Below are 13,381 nucleotides of genomic sequence, written 5' to 3'. Positions count from 1 at the left end.
ACCTTGTTTTCTTTACACCAAAATGAAGTAGGATAACTAAGCTTATATTGTGGAAAGTGTGAGATTTAGAGGTTAAACCTTCCCGAAGATATTCGTTAGCAAAGGCACTTGAGTCCAAAATGGCGGCGTGACTGTGCTACTCATCTAACATGTTACTCCTCCCAATTATATCCATACATTATCCAACAAGCAGGTAATGAGAATACTCAAACTTATATGGTAAAAGTTGTCATCTTGATCTAACCCCAAATTCTCCCAGCTATTTTACAAGGAAATGTGTAGCAGCTAGAGGGGAGAATTAATAATCAGATCATGGGAGTTAAAAGGTTAAGTAGGAACATCACATGCACAGATTTCCATCATTCTTAGAAGCTGTATAATCTGGATAGCATCAACATTGTTCTGTCTTTCCATCTATAACAAACATGTTTTAAGGGCTAATGTCAACATGCAAAAAACTTACACCAGAATTATTTGGACATATTGGGCTACAAAATATGAAAGTAGGAAAGAAAACAAATTTTTGGTGACTTGCTGAAATATTTCAAATTTGTTCGATGCTGATATCCTCTCTTAAAACATTTGAATGGGCATACATGGCTTTATCGAGCTGTTCATTATGTGCAACCTTCAGTGATTAATGCTTCAGTCCTTCCTCTGATTTATCAAATAACAAGCGGATTCATTGAATAACAAGTGGTAGCAGTAGAATTGCTTGATCTTAACTGTTGATGCATCAGAAAGAAAGGAAAGTTTCACTTATACAAGGCATGGAAACACATGTATTATCTAGCAAATAATGAAGTGAACACTCACTAACATGCTTCGCATTTTATTGATTACAATTGGTGCTCGCTTAAATTACACACTGGAATGTAAAAAATTCAGTGTTTGCATCACAATTTAGCAGAAACTTCAAAATTCCCCCCATCACTTTTAATAAATTATTATTAAATGTTAAGGAACAGAAGGAAAATTTACTATTTTAGATTGTGAATGATGTTTTTGTTTATTCACTGCAATAGCCGCTCGCTTCAAGTGTTTCATATGCCAGTAATCATTGGTTCCAGGACACTGTGACTGCTATTAAGCAAATACATTAGCCACTGTTGAAAAGTGGTTCCTGTTGTAGTCCAACGTGAAGGAAGAGCATCAGGCTAAAAACAGCTTTCTTTAATAAAAAAACACCTCCTTTAGGAGCCATCAATTAAACAAAAGTCAAGAATCATTGGGTTGACTGACACGGTAACCAGTCATTTCGCACAAAAGACTTTTCGCACAAGTCTTTTAGCACAAGTTTTGGACCGTTCGCACAATTCTTAGTAGTCATTTCGTACAATAATCATAACTGAGAAACATCGATATAAAAAGTATACTGATTGATACTGATAAGACATTTCACCTTCACATGATCCAACGGCGAGAAAGTGGACATTTATTTACGTAATAACTTCAACTAGATCAAAATGCTCGTGAACACTATCACTATTCTTTCATGAAGAAAGGAAAGGTACAAATCTCTCTCTCCATGAAAATGTAAAGAACTCCCTATTCGAACAACTACTTCTGTAATGTTTTCTTTGTCGAACGAAAAACCTTTTAGTTTTGACAGTATCATCCACTACAAAGTTAACATGCAAACATGATGACCCACACTAAGGACACCATGTTGATTTGGAAAGTAATTGTCACCAGTCTTCCCTCCTTGTTCGATCGCCTTCAAATAGCATGTTTTATCGATCTGTAAGAGTTTCAAATAAAGCTATTGAAAACTTGCTTCTTATATCTTTGTTATATAATGAAAATTAGGCATACTGGTAATGCGTACAGCAAAAACAGTTCAACATTAATAACTTGATATTCAGAGGTGATTCACATCGAATGTTGGCACGTGCAAGTGTTGAGATTTGACAACTTGAATGTGTCAGTGTAGGTAGTAACTAGTGATCTTGTAGAAAGACAAGTTCGATCTGTAATCATTTTAAAGATCGAGAAGTTTAATACATCTATCTAGTAGTAACCTATCAAATTATTCAAATAACAATTACCTAAGCGATGGAGAGTTCAGTGTTGATTGATAAGTGTCATAGCTACTGTGATGTAAACAAATGATTTCACAAGAGTTTCAAGAATTCAAAATAATTCAAAGATTATACGCTTGCCGTTCGATAAGAAATCATACAAGCTGAAGATCAAAACAAACAAAGACATTTAGATGTACTATAGCTTAAATGAATGCAGGAAAGGGCTAAATTTCTATGAGTCTTGACCAAGTAGAGAGTTAAAATTTGCATGATTCATCAGGTAACATGACCGTGACCTTGAATTTTATATATTTACACAGAAATTTTGTAAATAGGTCTTTTCTCCTTTTAAATAAAAAGTGAAACAGTTTACAGGTTTTTATTTTGACTTCAGAGGAGCAAGGATTGGTGACAATTACTTTTGAAATCAACATGGAGTCCTTAGCGTTGGGTCATTGTGTTTGTTTGTTTGTAGAGGATGATGTACTGTCAAAACTAAAAGGTTTTTCGTTTAACAAAGGAAAAGTAAAAGAAGTAATCGTTCGAATATGGAGTTCTTTACATTTTCATAGAGAGAAAGATTTGTTCCTTTCTTCAAGTAAGAATAGTGATGGTGTTCACAAGCATTTTGATCTAGTTGAAGTTATTACATAAATAAATGTCTACATTCTCACCATTGGATCTTATTGAAAGTGACATGTGAAGGTGAGATGTCTTATCAGTATCAATGAGTATACCTTTTATATTGATGTTTCTCACTCATAATTGTTGTGCGAAATGACCACTAAGAATTGTGCGAACGTTCCAAAACTTGTGCTAAAAGAATTGTGCGAAATGTCCTGTATTCACTGACACAAGTTCAATTCTTGCCATTGGGAATGTTTTGTCTAAAAGCACACACTGGCGAGTCTTAAACAAACTTGAACTGCATATAATGTTTCCCTTCCCTTTTTCTGAGCAATTTGGTGAACATCAATCAATGATCTGACAAATATCAAAACAAGAAGCAACTCCGGTTTTGCACTAAACTTTGCATACGAGTTAGAAGAACAAGCAAACGAAATGAAACAAAATGAAAATCTGTAGTTTGCAAAATGGAAATATGCAAATGATTTGCGAAGTAGAAACTTATATTCAGCTTATCATTTGCATATTGCCTTTTCACAAATTACAGATTTCTATTTTGCAAATAATTAGCATATTTCCAACTCGCATATTCATTTAAGGGTTCACTGCCTTTATGTGGCCAATTAGTTGTGCCTAATAAGAGTTTCTCATGGATAGAATCTTTTTTCTTTCGATTAGAGTTAACAGGAAGAAAATCTTGATGTTTCTGTGTTATCATCATAAACAATGTCACTCGTCTCCTTTATATATCTTGTTTTGACTCGTATCCAAATTTTTATGGGAAACCGGATTGCGTCTTTTGCGTTTTTTAATGTTGGTCAACTCACAGGGCGTGAAATTAACTTTTTTTTCTGATAGCCACTTGGCTCCTAAATTCTTCAAAGTGGTAGCCAATTCAAAAAAAGTTGGTCACCATTTTCAAAGACAAACAAAATCTTTCTTTACACTGTCAGTGTTCTAGATAGACCCTCCAAAATTAAGTTAGGGAAAAGATCTTTAACGTGCTACAAAGTGGACACTAGGACGGATGATAAACAACGTTCAGGCTCATCTAAATCCAAGATGGTGTCTAGTTATCGATTGAGATGCATGTGCTACGTTTTGGAAACAAACTTTAACGAGGAAGTTTGCTGTGGATTTATCTATCCAAATCTTTTTAATTCACTATATCTCTTGGTAAGGTTATGATGAAACATTCTAGTCGCCAATTTGGCGACTAACTTTCAGGATTTGGTCGCCGAAGTGAAAAATTTAGTCGCATTGGCGCCTGTATTTGGCGCAATTTCACGCCCTGACTCATCAATTAATATTCACCAAATTGCTCAAAAAAGGAAAGGGAAATATTAAATGTACATTGCAATGAATAAAGTACAAAATTTTTTAACAATCTTAACTACAGTCAAACCTCAATCATACGGACCTTGATTATCCAGATTTCTCAATTATTCAGACTTTTTCTCTGGTCCCAATTTTGCATGAATATTTATTAGTCAAAATCAAGATCTGTAGCCATATCCTTTTTAAAACTACAGCGTTGAGAAGTGAAGTAAAGGCAACATTTAAGGCCAATGTAAAAACATTTTTCATCAATGTTAATCATTAATATACAATTAAAAAAGTGAAATGAAAGATGTGGACCAATTTTTTTAAAAAAACCATTTCTAAATGTTTTGCTTCACAATTAAAACTAAATTTGCTCAGTTTTTGTTCCTCATTAACATTCATATTATCTATTATCCAGACTATTTTGTCTAGTCCCAACGTGTTCGGATAATAGAGGGTCGGTGTAATATGTTTTTGTTTCTTCATTGAAAGTGATAAGGTAACTTCACAGTTTCAACGAAATCACCACCTACGATGCAAACACCAAATTGTTTAAATTCCAACATGAACTCAATAAGGGAATGCTAGTTTCAATTAATAAATTGCGAAGTATATTAATAACTATTTGCTTTGTTACTTGCTTTATAATACATGTGTTTTGATGTCTTGTGTAAGTGACCTTTTCCTTCCCATCTGATTCATCAACAACTAAAATCAACCAAATCTATTGCTACTGCTCATTATTCAATAAATTTGCGAAGCGATGTGACATGCTTGAGTGTGACATAGCTATTTTGTTATGTAAATTTTCCTTTTTGACTCATTAATTCAAGTTCTTTTTTTTACACAACAATGTAATACAAAGGAAGTAATTAATTTAGTGTTGACAACTGAGTTGAAAACATAAATTGGCACCATAAAGAGTGAAAAGGCTGATATTACAAGCATTAGCCCTTCCTCAGAACAATTGGAAGGGCTAATGCTTGAAAAGTCAGACTTCTCACTCTTTACAGAAGCCAATTTGTGTTTTCAACTCGTTGTTAACACTAAATTACTTGCTATCAGTGCTTTCAACAGGATTTAAAGTAGGTGGCCACCTCGGTAGAGCACCTGCTAGAGAATAGTTATTATACAAAAAATTTCCTTCTTACGAGCCTATCAGTTCCATTCAGAATAAACTGGCTTCATATAGAGTTTTCCGCATTAGGTTTCATTAAATGATCATTTAAATATTAATCTTCTTTGTAACAATAGTTTAAATGGGTTTCACACAAAAGTCCTCTAAAAGGACATATAGTTACTGGTTACTGAAATTTGAGTCTGTATGTCCTTGGAAATTAAACATTTTCTCTTTGCCAGAAATGTGGTGCATGTTAGAAGACAAAAACGTCCATTTTTACATTGTCTTGGAAGGTAAAAGTTGACTGCAAGAATTCTGAAAGATTTTGAGGTGTTTTAGGTCTCACTCCATGAGTTCCCTTGAAAGTTTCCACTTTTTGACTCACTGTTGCTTAAAGTATTTGCATGGTAATGCCACGATCTTTGTTTTCACAGAGTTTTCTTCTACTTACAATTGGAAACAAACCTCTTAGTCTCCTGCCTCAAAAAACAGAACGCATTTTTGTGATTGCAATTTTTTTCTCTTTCGTTTTGTTTTGTTTTTTTTTAAAGAAAAGCAGCACTGAATATTCATGGTGAAAACTTGCATAAAAAAAGTCATATCTCGAAAACTAAAATATATTTTCGCAAAAAAAATACACCACAATTATTAGAACATATTGGGTTACAAAATATGAAAGTAGGGGAGAGAACGAATTTTGGGCGACTTGCCAGAATATTTCAAATTTGTTCAATGGATGCTGACATCCCCTCTTAACATCTTTGCAAAAAGGTTCCATGTTTGACTCAAGTGTGTGATGGTCAACCACACTATTTTAATAACTTTAATTTTTATAATTATTTATTTGCCGGAGCTCCGGCGGGTACCGAGTCTTATTAGAGAGTTTAAGAAACGACTACAGCGACGCCATGGACATCGTCGGTTGAAAAACGAACTTATATTTTATCTACGAATCTCGCAATACTCATTTAGTCGTTTGCTTTGTTTCTCACCACTAAAACTATTTCGAAACTGAAAATGGAACACAGCGCTAGATAAGAAAGAGAAATTTAAAAAATTAGCCGTTGTCGTTCACGTCCTCCAGAGAACGCAAGGTTGGTTGTTATTTTGCAGTGGACGCAAAGAAATTTACAAAGATTTTGTTACTCTCACTCAATTGCACAGCTGTCGTCCTTTTGTTTAGCGACGTTCCCGTTGCCGTTATGGTTTTCTTAACCTCCCTATCGAAAACACCGACGCAGAACGACAGTTTCTAAACTTACTCCCTTAATACAAAGGCACATGAGTCGCGCATTTTTTCGATCGTGCGTGCAAAAAAAAAAAAAAGTACATGCATGTCTGACTACCCTACGTTTGAGCGTATGAAATTCATTTGTGCAGTTAACAGATACGCGAGCAGTACTTAGGCAAAAGTGGGGGTAAAATTTCCGCACAGCTCCATCCTACATTATGCATTCAGTTCTTGGATAGCGAAAGAAATGGTTCAGTGATCGCTGAAGAGCATTCTAGAACTCTCCACGAGCTCAGGCGTGATAGTCGGTCGATCGGGAGGCCGCTCTGAATCGAATTTATAAAGCCAAACATGCCATAGGTCCTTCAAAATGCAAAAGAATGTCTAATGCCTTATTCTGTGGCAAAATTGTAGGTACAAGTATGTAAAAACGAAAAACTTACCGAGTAAGGCTTCAATACACTGCGAGTAATCCACAACTTGCACTTTGAGTGAACGTTGAGTCTCATTTCCATTTTGTCAAGGGTTCACGTTAGGAAGGGAACATGGTGGATGTTGTTTATGTTCCACTGTCTCAACGAATTTCAAATAAGTTCGTCGAAAAAGTTTTCATTGCTAGCTGCTCTTCCGTTGACATCATAGCAAGAACTGGGTGCTCTTTAACACTGTTTCTTTCCATTTTTCAATCAATATTGATGATGCAATAGCTTCGATTAACTAACCGTTCTTATAATAAACCGTGGTGCTGTATGGGAAATGAGAAAATGGAGCTACACCATTGGTGGAAATATAGTGACGAAGAAAGAACAGGACGAAGAAACAATGGCAAGGTCTCACGACTGAAAAACGTTAGTTGATAGCGTTAATACCTTGATGTAAGGAAAGGCAGCAAACTTCCATATAATATGGGCGGCCGTCACCACCAAAAATACAAGGATGTCAAATAGATCAGCAAATACAAAGATGGTGTAAGGATCAGCTGCAGGATAGCATAGCTAATAAAGGAATGGCATGGCCAAATTATAGACAGTCTAGTTTTCCTTCGCGGAACAGAACACCCTAAACATGAATAGTTTAGCCAAATGAGAAACGGTCTAGTAGCCCATGTTGAGTTAGAACATGAGATTGTGAAATGGACTACCTCAATTACAAATAGCTTAGCACTCATTTGCAATACAGTACTCAAACGGTGTAGCGTTGCGTTAAACGGCTCAGGGTAACGTCGAGTAGCACAGCGTACGCACAAACGGTGTAGCGTTGCGTCAAATGGCTCAGCGTAATTTAGAATGTTACAGCGTACACACATATGGTGTAGCGCTGTGGGAAATGGCTCAGCGTAATGTCGAATGGTACAGCGTACATAAAAACAGTGTAGCGTTGTGTGAAATGGCTCAGCGTAATGTCGAATGGTACAGCTTACATACAAACAGTGTAGCGTTGCGTGAAATGGCTTAGCGTAATGTCGAATGGTACAGCGTACAAACATAGTTAAACCAACAGCGTAGCGTTGTGTGAGGCGGCTTAGCATAATGTCGAATGGTACAGCGTACACACAAATGGTGTAGCGTTGCGTGAAATGGCTCAGCGTAATGTAGAATGGTACAGCGTCGACACAATTAGTGTAGCGTAAGGTCGAATAGCTTTGTGGCGAATCGTCGTGGCGTGACGTGAAGGCCATGCCATAGCCGTATGCTGCTTAGAATGATTACCTTATTTATTCGCCGCCCCCGCCCTCATCGCAGCATGATGCGGCTTTTATTCGAATTAAAGACTCAAAAAGTACTCAGCGATCCTTGCTTCGATCGCGGTTGTAAAATTGAGAGGGAAGCAGACACAAATTGTTTTGAGTGTACCAGTTCGGATGTCGAGAAAACATATCCGACTTAAAATCTTTATTCACTTTATGTACATGCATTAGCGTTAACATGCAGATTGTGCAATTGAAGACAATATAAAAATGATTTTTTAGACAAGCGCTAAAACGCGTGGGTTGGTTCACTGCTATAGGTGTATTTCACTTAACCTTGTTCTAAATAGGAATATTTCTCGTTTCGTTAGCGTGCTCCGAACCGCAGAGGTCACGAGCAAACCGTATGTCTCTTTCATGTTCTTTTATCTTTTCTCGCATTGATCTCCCTGTTCACCGATATTCACTTCGCCGCATTCGCATGGGATCTTGTAAATGACACCGTCTTGTTATGATGCTTGTAGAGTGTCTTTATGTCACACTAAGTGAGACCTAAGCGTTGTGTCAGATTTGAAAACGGTTCGTATGTCTTGATGTTGTAAGCAGCGACGAAAAACCTCTGTTACACCATTAATGTAAGAGAGAACGACAGTAGATTTAAATTCCTGCGCGGGTTCTTTGTTGGCTGCTACTCAAAGTAAAATTTCCGCACGGCCCCATACTACATTATGCATTCAGTTTTTGAGTAGAGAAAACAATGACAAAAAAATACATTCCATTGGGAAAACAGATTTGTCTTACAGTAGTATGGAGCTGTGCTAAAACTTTACCCCCAACGGACCGGGTTAGCCGTAAACTTCCTGACAAGCTTCTCAGCTTGAAACGAAGCGGATATCTATCAGAAACCATCTGCAATAACATCAAACCTACGCTCAAACAGTCAGTGAAGCGTGTCGAAACCAAACACCTCAAACGAAACCGTCAGTTGAGGAAAAGAAACACTCGTATCAGTACTTGTTTCTAATGGTTATCGTTCTTCGTTTGTACGAAAACTTGCAAAGACAACAAGAGTAACGGTAAAATTTCCGCACAGCCCCATCCTACATTATGCATTCAGTTCTTGGATAGAGAAAACAATGACAAAAACCATTGCCATTGGGAATACAGATTTTTTTCACAATAGTATGGGGCTCTGCGAAAATTTTACCGATACCGTTTACAGTTCGTCTTATGGTGTCTGCTTGTTCTGAGTGAAGCGTTCTTATTGCCGACTGGACTTTCAGTGGCTATGATATTGAATGGAGTTACTGCGAAATTCAACCCTTTCTTTAGAGCGATACCTCAGTATCACTGAGGGGGCGTGTAGAAAAGTTAATTACCTATTTGTTGTCGTCGACTTGAGGTGCTTGTTTGTTTCTCTTGAACAAGTTTTAGAAACTTGCGTTGTTGTCGATCATTGGTGGTGTTAAATATTCTCTGGGTATTAACTCTCTAAATTATCTAGATCAACTAGATTCAGTAATCAATTTAATATTATTGGGGTAAAATCTGAATCAGGAAGGGGTTCTTTTCAATACAGGGGTCCTAATATTTGGAATTTTATAAATAAGAAAGCTAAACTTTCGAATGTTAGTAAAGAAGGATTTAAAGTAATCTTAAGAAAACTTTCCAAAGATATTTTCCAATTTTCATTTAACAAAGAGGCTATTACGATTTTAAACAAGAAGGATGATTTTATTTATTACTAAGCTTTTATTAAGTTCATTATAGTCTTATTTATTACATTACGGTACATAGCAGTTTCACGTCAGCTGATGTTAGTTAATATTATTGTTATTATGATTCTACATACTAGGTCCACATCAGATGATTTACTTTATTACTAAGTTAATATTAAGTTTATTTTAGTTTATTAAGTTTATGATATTACCATTCTATATAGCTGGTCCACATGAGCTTGTCACTGTCGATGCAATATTGTCTCCAACAATTTTGTAATTAGTAACGTGCTTAAACAAATAAAGGATTGATTGATCTGATCTGATCTCTGCGCTTTCGGAGCACGCTAACGAAAAGGGAAATATTCCTATTTGAAGCAAGGTTAAGTTTATTGATCGTGACCTCTACTGGTACACACAACAACATCAATAGAGATAGTGGAATCGAAATTTCCGAAGCTTGAATACCTACGATCAAGCAACACAAGAGCCGATCAATGCGGATCTATGAGGGAACACCATCTAACATCCGAAATAATGACGAGGATCGAAATGCACAAATAGCAGCGAACCAACGTGCTACAAATAGCGTCACGTAAACAATCGATCTCATCGCCTGATGAAAACTAGCAGTATTGCAGTCGAAACGTCGCGATCAACATCCAAAGTAACTCCATCGTGAGACAAACGAATAAAGTTCATCTCCTAAATAAATTGGATATTAAATAAACACCGCTCAAGTATCGCGAAAAATTTAATAAACGCTCGGCGTTTAATCGAATAAATATATAGGGTGATTAAAGAGTTTAGCGATTGGTTTGAATGCATCCTTGTCATTTCTTTCTACGTCTCGAAGGTGTTCTCAGAATCGGTTACCTAGTTCCCATTTCCAAAAAACCGACAAATTTTCAGTCTAGCAAGACGTTGAAATATTCCTTCGTCACGTTTTCAATAAAGTCTACGGGTCCTCAGCTTCTACCTCCGCTATAAATGATCAACTAAAAAAGGTCTCAAGTAAAAAAGGAAGGAATGGTAAAGGGGCTAGTTTTGTTGAGCACGTTGCTGGCAGAAAATGATCGTATGTAAATTTCCTTCTGAGTTGAAAACGAACATTTTGAAGGTGCTTCTTTGTTTACATTTTTTTATGATTGCGGCGTGGTTGAAGGAAGTTTTTCGCGGACTAAAATGTCCTTGAGTGGCTTTTCCTTTCTGTAAGATACAATCAGTGGCTGGTTAAAGATATGTGCAAGTCTAGGCTGCTGTTGAATAATGTGCCAGTGTTTCATGAGAACCTTTTTAAGATTTGGTGTGGCCGGGTTATAAGCGGTAACAAACGGTAAAATTTCTTTCGCCTTCTTTGTGTTGTTACAAAGGGTCTTTGTTCAGTCGGAGAACTGAACTTCAGTAATAATAATGATAATAAAAAAATAATGATAATAATAAAAATAATAAAGGTCTTTATTGCTCATTAGATAAAAATACATATCTAATATTACAAGATAAAAAGATTCAAGGTTCAGCCAAAAATTACAATAGAATAAAAAGAACAAATATATCAAATTAGATACAATATATCTATATACAATATATTCAGTAAAGATTTTATGAACGAGCGTCGTAGGATAGCCTCTAGATCTGTTACAGAGTCTGCTGAAGATCTCGTTTGTGTTTTTCAAAAATTCTCCTTTACTGAGTTGGTTCTTAAAAGACGTAGTGCTTGACCTTTGATTAAACCCTTTTTCGTATTTAAAGGGTGGCAGGATGAGAAGTGTGTATACTGTGAAGTTTCAGTGGGTTTAAAGTGGGTTTGTGAATTGAGAATCTTAACAGTTGAAAGACGAGGTCCTTTGAATATCTCTGTGTCGAGAAAAACAACGTGTTCGGGGCGACATTTCACGAGTAAACAGGATTGTTGGTTGGAAAAAGTTGGCGAAGTCTACAAAAAAAGAAATTTCCTAGATTGGAATGTTCCACAAAGAGAATAGGTCAGCAATAAATCTCTTCCGGGCGAATGGTTTAAGTGGACTAGCTGCTGACAGTCGTTTTTCAAGGTCCGCCATGAAAATAGCGGAAAAAGTGACTGTCGTTTAAGTTCCCATAGCGACGCCGTGAGTTTGTACGAATTGTTTTTCATTAAACTTGAAATAATTTTCTTTGAATATGAGCCACATTAGTTCCCGTAGATCGCTTGTAGGGATAGGTAATTTCTGCTCATAGTGATCTTCGTAATAGCGGAAAACAACATCAATTCCTTCTTCTTGAGGAATGTTGGTGTGGAGAGAACTAACGTCAAGTCTGGCTGGGACCACATTGTCTGAAATTTTCGTGTTTTCAATAAGATCGAGAAAGTCGGTAGTGTCTTGTTTTGTGGTAATAGGTTGTAGTAGTGAGTCTACAAAACTATAGATACGCTCTGTTGGACCCCTACTACCAGAGACGATTGGTCTGCCGACTGGTGTTTTCTCACGGATTTTAGTCAGCGTGTAAAATTCTGGTATACGTGGTTGTTTAAGGCTAATCTTGAACCATTTGCTACTTCTGCTACTTGTCATACCAAGTGGACCGTGATCTGAAAGCAAATATAAAAATAGGTAGTCAAAGACTACATGTGGTTAATTTGGAATGTTCCTTTGTTTGTGGGAGTCTGGTGGTATGCCTCTCTATTTGCAATAGGTGTTGTATTCTTGATTTTTGTCAAGAAACTCTGTGCTGCATCATTAAAGTTAGTATAATTTCTCATTTCATCTTCTGTGTTGACTAGGATGTGACACACCAATTTGGTTTTTAACAAGGAGAACAGAGTTGTTATCTTGCAAATATTACAAGTGATAATTTCATCACATGAAGCTTCTGTTGGAAGACTTTTGTTGTAGATTTGTTTTCCTTCAGTTATGTGTTATCGATATTAATGTTGTCAATGTCATCAACTTCATGAATTACAGTTACATATCATCAAAGGTTTGTCACGGTACTTTGAGATGTTTCAAGAGGTAGCTTTTGCCTGTGGTTAATTTTTTGAATGTGTTTTCCCAGTATGCTGTCAACTTTGTATTTGATCTTGTCATTGTGTTTAACGACCTGCTCGTTTTCACTTGTTGTGACTATTTTTACTTTGAAGTCTACTGATTGGTACACATTTGCATTAAAGGCATCCACAACAGTAAGCAGGTTGTTGACACATGATTCATCTGAGGGAAATTCCAGTGTGGCAGGTGTTACTTTTTTTGACTTGATTATGGTGTATTCTTCTTTATCTGCAGTAGTTCTTTTCGCCGTATTTCTTTTGGTTTCTGTGATCTTTATAGACGATCTTTTCTCATATGCTTGTTGCGGGTTAATTCGCTTTCGCAGAGAGTAACACACCAAACGTACAGCATCATTTTGATTGGTTTGGAGATAACAATCAAAATAGTTGGTAGTTGAATTTTTGGCTGTCTTTACAGGGCTCAGCTTATGAGAGAGTAACACACCTAACGCACAATATCATTTTAATTGGTTTGGAGATGACAATCAAAATAGTTGGTAGTTGAATTTTTGGCTGTCTTTACAGGGCTCAGCTTATGAGAGAGTAACACACCTAACGCACAGTATTATTTTAATTGGTTTGGAGATGACAATCAAAATAGTTGGTAATTGAATTTTTGGCTGTCT

This window comes from Pocillopora damicornis, chromosome 14, assembly GCF_964200805.1.
Source record: "Pocillopora damicornis chromosome 14, jaPocDami1.2, whole genome shotgun sequence".
NCBI lineage: Eukaryota > Metazoa > Cnidaria > Anthozoa > Scleractinia > Pocilloporidae > Pocillopora > Pocillopora damicornis.
The sequence above is the reverse complement of the archived record's forward strand: the minus strand, read 5'-3'. Positions refer to the sequence as shown.